We start from the raw sequence: 10142 nt of genomic DNA, 5'->3' as shown, positions 1-10142 counted from the left end.
AGCCTCACATTTCGAGGATCGCTTGCAAAGCTTGAAAATTTCAAGTCAAATGATTTCCAAGCTAAAGGATCCGCAGGATGTCTTAATAATCCATCATCGGTCCGTTGATCATTATGCCACCTCATAGATTCGGCCGTCTTTGACGACATGAAAAGCCTTTGAAGTCTTGGTTTAGGGGAAAGTATCGCAAAACCTTGACTGGCTTCTTTCTTAACTGTGCCCCACCTTCATCCGCATTCACATCTTCTGTATTCCCATTCATCCAACGAGACTTGCCGCAAACATTACAACACTGTTGGTTCTTCTGATCACCCCAGTACAACATGCAGTCATTTGGGCAACTATGAATTTTATCGTACCCAAGGCCCAAATCTTTTATTAGTCTCTTCATATCTTGACAAGATTGGGGGATTTTTGCAAAAGGAAACATCTCTCTCAGAAACTGTAGCAGCATTGTAAAAGAATTTCCAGTCCACCCTCCCAAACATTTTAAGTGAAATAAACGAATGCAGAAGGACAATTTCGAATATTTTGATCCCTCGTAAAGTGCTTCGTTCATTTCATTAAGTAAATTGTAGAACTTCGCCGCTTCTTCATTTGGCTCCTTATAAGGTGCACTTGTTCCTGTTTCGCCAAAAACATTTCCACCAATATTACAATCATCGGATGCAATAAAGTCAGGTGGAAATGATTGCTCACCATGACTGTGCATATTAAATGCATCCTGCAACATACCTTCCATGTCATCTTGTCTAACATACTGATGGTAATCAATATCAGGATAAGTCAGATTAATCGTTGAAGAAGTTCCACTAGATGTACACTCTCCATGAAAAATCCATTTTTTATACCCCCGAATAAAGCCATCAACAATTAGATGTTCGTAGACAACTTCACGAGTATGCCAATTGATGTTGCCACACTTCTTACACGGGCAAAGAATCATATTCTCTTGGCTTGCATTTTCAAATGCAAAATTCATAAAAGTTTGTACTCCATTTCGATAGGCGTTGCTTACCCTTGACAATTTCATCCAACTCCTATCCATTTCGTAGTTCTTGAATTCTAAAGTTGACAATAAATTACACAGGTAAGCTGTTTATTATGTAAGTCTTGATATGATATATTTTTATGTTTTATGTAAGTTATGTAGATTATGTAAGTTATGAAATTTGAACTTTAAACTATATGCTTTTAAGGAAATTATTAGATTACACTACATGTATTAGTTAAGTTATGTAAGTTGTTATGTACGTTATGTGAGTTATGTAAATTATGTAAGTTATGTGAGTTATGTAAGTTGTTATGTAAATTATGTAAGTTATATGAGTTATGTAAGTTATGTAATTTATTTAAGTAATGATCAATATTAATACTATTTTGATAAAAATTAGTTATAACTTTTAAAGATATTTAAAATTATTAAATATTAAAATCAAACATTATTAATATAAAAAATAGTAATTTGAATATAGTAATTTTTTAAGATTCATCATACGTGGCGTTGTTACACCTAGGGAGGATCCATTATATCTTACAGCTCGATATAAGGCAACCCGTCAGGTTTCCAGCCTATATACTTTGAATCTTTAAAATATTTAAAAAAAGGTTGGAGAGAAGGTCAGCTATTGTTGTAATTTTAATGGACAAGCAAGCTACATGGTAATGAATATTCAATAGTAAATGAGCTCGATAGAAATTTTTTCAAGTCTTTTGAATTTTTTAAGATTCATCATACGTGACGTTGTTACACCTAGGGAGGATCCATTATATCTTACAGCTCGATATAAGGCAACCCGTCAGGTTTCCAGCCTATATACTTTGAATCTTTAAAATATTTAAAAAAAGGTTGGACAGAAGGTCAGCTATTGTTGTAATTTTAATGCACAAGCAAGCTACATGGTAATAAATATTCAATAGTAAATGAACTCGATAGAACTTTTTTCAAGTCTTTTTAAATTTTTTAAGATTCATCATACGTGACGTTGTTACACCTAGGGAGGATCCATTATATCTTACAGCTCGATATAAGGCAACCCGTCAGGTTTCCAGCCTATATACTTTGAATCTTTAAAATATTTAAAAAAAGGTTGGAGAGAAGGTCAGCTATTGTTGTAATTTTAATGCACAAGCAAGCTACATGGTAATAAATATTCAATAGTAACTGAGCTCGATAGAACTTAAAAAGGTATGATTTATTTTGAATAAAAAGTTTAACTTAAATGATAAAATGGACGATAATATTTGTGATAAAACAGACAATAATATTCGTGATAAAACGGAAGAGAATATTTCAATAATAATTTAAATTGAAGTTAAGAACTATATAAAATATTTTATTAAATATTTGTATATTAGATGGGACAAATTATATTAATAAATAAATTTATCAAAAATCGTGATAGAAATATTTTTATATTAGATGAGACATATTATATCAATAAATAAATTTATTAAAAATCGTGATAGAAATATAGAAATATTAAATCACAAATTACGAAAATATGGTAGAAAAAATTAACGTGGCAAGCATACATGTCGAAAGGTATAATATTATTAAAAGGTTGGAAATTGAGCAGAAATGATCCATTTTACATTACCATTGTAAGTAAAAACATACGCATTGCAACCAGTAGCAAAGAGATCCCAAAGATAAGCAGAATAAGCAAATTAAAAAAATTAAAGACAGCATACCAAGTCTCTAAGGATAAACAACATAAGCAAATTAAAAAAAAAATCAAAGGACAGACTTGAAATAAGTTAAAAACATGATCCATTAATTATCCATTAAAAACTAATCTTACGATAAACAAGAATGGTAATTTAAAAAAACGAAAATAAAAGAAAATAAAAGAGTAGCTAACCTTCTGGTTATCTAGGCTTTGTATTTGAGTAGTATTTGTACTTTGTATTTGGTTTCTTAGATCTCGAGTGGTAACTGATAGAGCAGTTGAAAGCTTCGGCTCTTTTTGCTATTGTTGATCCGATCTTGCCCAATCCAACAATTCCAACTGATTACAATTATTACAAACATGATTAATTATTCAGCATATAGCTATCCAAATGAAGAAGAAGAACCTGACCTGAAGATAATCTTTTAGTACAGCGACCAAATTGATTCAGACTTCCTCTACTGAAGTGCTGTCATCTACATCTATATCATTCTCCACACCTTTCTCACCCAGTTTGAAGTAGTTGGCAAATCTGTTATTAAAAAAAACAAATTAAAAAAGCAAAAAGCAAAAAGCAACTGTTACTGATAAACGCAAAAAGCAAATTGCAAATCTATAAACCTTTTTTTATTATTAATTTTAAAACTTGCATGTTTTGATGGTTAATTAATTGAGTTACTCTAACATTTGGCATTTAAATTTATTGTTTGGATAAGATGTGGAGTGTCACAAAATGATTCCTTCCCACACCCAGACTTAACTTGTACTTAAAAACATGGATAATGAGAAAATAACAAGGTATTGCTATCAACCTTGAAAAGGAAATAAATAAGGTAAATTGCTCAAAATTTAAAAAGAAGTATGGATGACCAAAAAATAACCAGGCAACATATAAATGCATAGACATTTAAATGCAAAATTTAACAAGGTATTGCTATCAACCTTAAACTTTTATCATACCAAAAAATAAACATAACAACATCTAAATGCATAGACAATGAAGCTTATATTTCAAAGAACCCTTATCACCATGTTTGTTCCAAATTCCAACAGCTAGCTTGCCTAACTACCAATTACCAAGTACCCAGAAATCTTAGATGCAGAACAAATTCGTATTTACAAATTGTAAAAGTCAGAATCAATTTTTTATACCATCTTTATATTGCTGCTATTGCTACAAATTAGGTAGGCTCTTAAACTAAACTGATATTTCCACTCATCAGTTCCTCTTGAAATGGCCTGTAACGCAAAATGCATAGATCTCCACGCACCATTTGAAAGTGGTCATTCCTGCTAGATGAATGGTAATAGTTTTGTTAGCAAGTAAACTGGAAAGGAATGGCATTTACTAATTCTTAGAGCAGAAGCTAGAAACAAGTGAGAATAGCGAATTGCCTGCTATCAAAGCTTGCAGATTGCCTGCTGCCATCAAGGTACAAAGGCCTTGCTGCTCTCTCGCATTTGGCAACAACAAATGTGTCTAGTTGTGGCTCTGGAACTGAAAATCATAAACATAAATCAATAATCAATTGGCAAATTGTAAACAAAATTGCAGTCAATGAGTGGACTTTGTTTTCAAATCAACCACAAGTTCCAAGTACTTGAACAGAAATCACTCAAGAAAAACAAACTAAAGCCTGTTAAGGTGTAAACCTAAGAAAGAACTAGTTACAAATTGCAAGTACTTGATTGTTGTCAGAAAAGCACTACGAAGGTAGAGTGTTCGACTTAGTTCCAGTAGTCGGGGTTCAAAACTTCAAATCCTCATAACCTCAAATATATACAAGAAAAGAAGGACAAAAAAACCTTCTGAGCGCATAACAAGAACAATATACCTCTTCATCCTACTCTTTCCTTTAACTGAGAAAGTGGCCAACAATATTTAATCAGTTGAGATAACAACGAAAATAAATCTAAATTTACCGATTGCTTACAGCAGAGGAGGGCGACGACTATGGTGACATAACAGAGAGTAGAATGGATGGCGCTGAGCAGGTGGTCCGGCCGGCGTCTTCAGCAGGAGATGGTTATGGATTTTGGGGAAATTTTAGGGATTAGGAAATCTGTGGAATTGGGGGAAATCTGTTTTGGAAGGAGGGAATGGCCAAGTATCGGGCAAGCAATAGGATAAAATGAAAGAGAGGAAAACGACAGCGTTTTGCTAAAAAAATTGGACCTTTTGTGGCGTTTCCAAAAACCGCCGCTAAACCCACTTAACTGCACACTAAAACGGTGACGTTTTAACTATTCTAAATTATTTTTTGCGGTGTTTTCAAGAAAAACGCCGCTAATTCTAATCTGTTGTGGTGTTTCCATACTAGCGCCGCTAAATGCATCTAAAAAACGGCATCGTTTCAGTCAATGTACATTGTTTTTTGTGACGTTTTTGAAAAACGCCGCTAAAGTTTAACATTAATTCTTGTGGCGTTTCAGTAGAAATGCCGCCAATGCTAATCTATTCCGGCGTTTGGTACCCTTGCGCCACTAAAGATGCATTGTAAAACGGCGTCGTTTCGATTAATGAAAATATGATTTTTGTGGCATTTTCAAGTAAACGCCGTTAATGTTACTCTATTGCGGCGTTTTTCATATTAGCGTCGCTAATCCCTCTAAACAAACGGTGCCGCTTTTTTTAAGTAATATGATTGTTTGCGGCGTTTTTGTCTAAAACGCCGCTAATACCTTAAATAGTAATAAATATTTATAGTTTAATTATTTATTAAATTACTTTAAATTAATTTTTGTTTTGCTTCTAACAATATATTTAATTTGTAAACCCCCGAATACCTTATAAACTAAACATTAAACTCAAATACCTTAAACCTTAAATTTTAAACTCTAAACCCTAATTCCATATACCCTAAATTTGTAAACCATAAACGTCAATATTTTTATTACTTTTTTAAACCCTAAAATAATTTGATTTTTTCTCATTTTTATCAATACTCCTTACCCTAGAACCATATATAATACTATAAACATATATAATACTCTAAACATGTACTAATTAAGACCTTAAACCCTAAATGGTAAACCACACAAACAACAAAATTTAAATTATTAAACCCCAAATCTAAAATAACAAACCATCAACTTAACATGATGACCATTAAACCCTAAGTCATAAAAAACCTAAATCGTACGTAAACCTTAAACCTTACATATTCAACCCTAAACCCAAAAATAAATTTAATCAATACTAAGTACGTATTACTTCCACAATTTATTATAATACAATATAAGCGCTTTTACATTAATATCTATGTATATACACATCAACATCCATGTGTAAATATTTTTTTAGGATTTAGAGTTTGGGGTCTATAGATAATTAGTACTATTTAGGGTTTATATATATATGTTTTTACAATTTAGGGTTTAATTTGTTAAGGTTTAGGGGTTTAGATCTCACAGCGTCAATTTTAACAGCTTGATAACTTAAATGAAAATTTCTAAATAGTTTAGTAATCAATTTGTAACTTTTCATAGTTAAGTAACTAAAATGAAACTTTCTCATAGCTAAGTAAATGGTGTGTAGTTTATATTTTTTATAAAATCAGTTTCAAATATCAAAATAAAATCAAATTCAAAACAAAAATAAGAAAATAATATGAAAAGTAAATCGGATCAAATTGGAATGAGTGTCGGTTATCGTACTTGAAAATGGCTGCTCAACTTTTTATGGCGTTTGGATAAAAAATGGTGCTATATATCAACTATTTGCGGCGTTTTTTACTCAGTTTTAGCGGCGTTTGGACTAAAAACGCCGCTATTTCTAAGTTTTTAGCGGCGTTTGGACCAAAAACGCCGCTATTACTCAGTTTTAGCGGCGTTTTTATGCAAACGCCGCTAATGCATAATTTGTGCGGCGTTTTTTGGCCAAATGCCACTAAAAATGCCGCTATAGCCCTATTTTCTTGTAGTGATTACCTTATTTATTTTATTATTACGAAATGATTATTGATATTGTTATCATTATTATAATTACATTATTATTATAGTATCCTATTATTTATTATTTATCATTTTAATATTCTACCCATATAGCTATTTTACATTATTTCATTATCATTGTACTATGCATTACGTTTAAAAATATTTGTTCATTTTTCATACGATGCCTGAATAATTTAAATAATACCATTTTAAGTGTTACATTAATTTTTACTCGATGCATAAAAAGGAAAATTTTAAAATCAAGGCAACGTACCGCATTTGGAGATTCAAGAAGTCGTGCCCTAACTTACGGGATTTGACTTTCTTTTTGAACCTAGATAGGCGAACACCCCTTCAAAATTAAATCACATGAGATTTAAATAATAATTAAATAAAGAGCAAGCTTATTTTCGAGTATTCGAGATGGCGTGTTCTAACTTACGGGATATGACCTTTTTGTTACCTCAAGTTAAGAGGACTTTTTAGACACGTTTTGATTTATTTAAGGGATTTTACTTAAAAGATACATTAATACAGAGAGGATCATATTTTAAACTTTTTTTGAATTTTCAACTTTCGACATTATGACACCAATTAATCAACTAGGTACCAATTTTGGGCGTTATGAGGGTGCTAATCCTTCCTTGTGTGTAACCGACTCCCGAACCGATTTCCAACTTAACCAAACTTGATTTATCAAATTTTAGAATTGACTCAATTCGATCAATTGAGTTGTTTTAATCGTAACTCTAACAAATGATATACTACTTAATATAATGATATAGTATATAACTCTTATTAAAACTATTAATATATTATAGATTATAGTAAAAATTATAGTATTACATAATATTATAATATTTAATGCATAAATAAACTTTTAGCATATTATATATTATATGATACAACGTTTACATAATATAATAACGGGTAAAGTACTTAATTAGTTACTAAATTTTTAGTTTGTTTTTATTTTGGCCACTCAAATATGTAAAATTATGATTTAATCACAAGAGTATTTGAATTCAATTTTTCTAGCCATTGAGGTGTTAAGTGTGAAACGGGATGATGACATGGATTTAAAATTGCTGACGTTGAAGTAAAAAATCTTTTACTAATGCCACCAAATTTCCACCTAAAATTTTACTCCTTTTTTTTTGTGTGTGTTAATATAAGAGATATAAATATAAAACTTTTTTCTCCTCTCCTTTTTTCAAACCCTAGCCACCTTGCCATCATGGTCGCCTAACCTTCCTCTAACAACTCCAAAGAGCTCATTGGACCACCTTACCTAACCCTCTCTCTCACTCTTGAAGAACCACCATCAAGCACTATTGTCTACCTTCACCCTCACACCTATCACTAGCACAACACTCCCCTCTCGAGTGCCCCTTCTCTGAACAGAAGCATTATCATCACCACTCAAGACCTTCTATCAATCTTTCTCACACCACTCTTGGGAACCCAACACCATCACACTACCCCAAAAATCGAAACAAAAGTATACCCATTCAAAATCCAAACCAAAAAAAAAATCCATAAATAGTAAACAAAGTGAAAAAAAAAGATTCTTTTGAATAACCTGCAACAAAAAAGATATATAATAGTTAATATATTATGTATTACTAGTATAACACATGATATAGTATTACATAATATAATAATATATTTTATAACTATAAATACATACATATGATTATTATGTTGAAAAAAAGCTAGTTCGAAAACGGTTTTCATGTACAATGAAAAATTAAAAATTTTGAAAATTGACCTGGTTTGTGATATTTATAGTAATAAACCCCAAATAAAATTTGCACCTGTGTGTTCGGATAAATGGATCCTTGTCGTTCCCGACTTTCAACCAAATGAACTTATTCTCTATTCTCATACCACGAACTGCTTCGAGTGTGGGCACGAACGATTCGACTCAAACACAAACTAGAAATAGTTTTCTTTCTTTGGGGTGAAAAAGAAAATTCTTTTCTCAAATAGAAATCGGTAGCTAGAATTGTTATACCAGAAAATTTATTTATTTTTAGAGATTAAAAGTCTCTCTATTTTCGAGAGAATAATTATATCTAAAAGTTATTTAAATAGCCCTACTGGTGCCATCTATTTATAGGGAGAGCAATCTCATTTAAATTCATTTTTGACTCAAAAACATTGAATATCATATAACATATTTCAATCTATTCTCATAATACACATCATGACCCCACTAAATTATGTTAGAATCGTAAATAATATATAATATAAAATTAGAACTGTAAACTAGGGTCTATCATGTCAAATCATCAAAAATAAATCAAGAACAAAACTAGATGAGGAAGCGTACCTGAATTCATCAATTTCTTAAAATCTACGGATCTTGGAGTTTTGATCTTCCAAATTAGCACGCAAGTAATATAGAGAATGTGACTCTCTCTTTTCTAAAAATGGGATATTAGAAAAGTTATCTTGTGTGTAATTTGGGGACCATAATCCTAATATATATAACTTTGGCACATTATTCCTAATTTCTAATCAGCCCATCACCAATTAGAAATTAGTTACTAGAGTATATACACATATTTGACCCATACTTTATTTAATAATTAAAGCCCAATAAGCCTTAATCAAATTAGATCACTTTTAAATTGGGCTAACCTATTATGATAGTAAATAATAACATGTAATTACCCTTATTATATATGTGATGTCCATATTTTCCAACAATCTCCCACTTGGACCATATATATACACTAATTACTCTATAATTACATGTCATTATATAACCTTATGAGCTAAAAATCTTACTATCATATCCAAAAGGTACCCCGAACAATCTCGTCCATTAATTATGTTAACATAGAACCAATGCGACTTTCATTACATATATCGTAACTAAATCCATCCCTGATCACGTATATTAAGACAACCAAATGAAATAGATCAAGTATAGATGTGTAGCATGAAAATTACATGCAATATGATCTAAACATGTCTATTTCCAACTAGTCCTCCTTAAACCTTCGTGAGATCAAGTCTTACTAAAATCAGAGTCTGAATAAACCAAATAAACTTTATTTCTGCAGAAAATAAACTTAATATTTATAAATCAAAATAACTAAAAATGTGTCTATAACATAAAAGCATTTAAAAGTACAAACTCCTACTAAAACCAAATATCCTTAAATGACATTACACCTATATGAGCTATGTGCTCCTGAAAAACCTTGGGTGTAGTCCCTTAGTAAGCAAATCCAAAATTATGGAATTTGTCCTAATATTCTTTATAGGTACCTAACCACTCTGAAATTTTAGTTTAACAACCAAGAACTTAAAGCCTATGTGTTTTGACTTTGATGTGCTCCTGTTGTTATTGGAATAAATGACTACCAATTATTGTCACAATTTGCACCCTAGTGATAAAATTTTCCATCAATATTCCATCAAAATCGAAGTCTGTATACCTGATGATCTCTAACTAACCAGACCTCTGATATGTGAGCATGTAATCTTTTATTCTTTGAAAATATCTTATAACGCTCTTGG

General features: G+C 31.2%; 1 long non-coding RNA gene across 1 annotated transcript; it reads right to left on the bottom strand.

Moving 5' to 3' along the window:
• Window positions 1-2863: 2863 nt before the first annotated feature.
• LOC107961477 (uncharacterized) lies at window positions 2864-3962 on the bottom strand. The gene is made up of 3 exons (XR_005927339.1): window positions 3825-3962; window positions 3084-3204; window positions 2864-3011 (listed from the first exon to the last, which is right to left on the bottom strand). It is a non-coding gene; the product is annotated as an uncharacterized lncRNA (long non-coding RNA).
• Between the last annotated feature and the right edge of the window lie 6180 nt (window positions 3963-10142).

This window comes from Gossypium hirsutum, chromosome A05, assembly GCF_007990345.1.
Source record: "Gossypium hirsutum isolate 1008001.06 chromosome A05, Gossypium_hirsutum_v2.1, whole genome shotgun sequence".
Taxonomy (NCBI): domain Eukaryota; kingdom Viridiplantae; phylum Streptophyta; class Magnoliopsida; order Malvales; family Malvaceae; genus Gossypium; species Gossypium hirsutum.
This window is presented reverse-complemented; position numbering and strand designations above follow the sequence as displayed.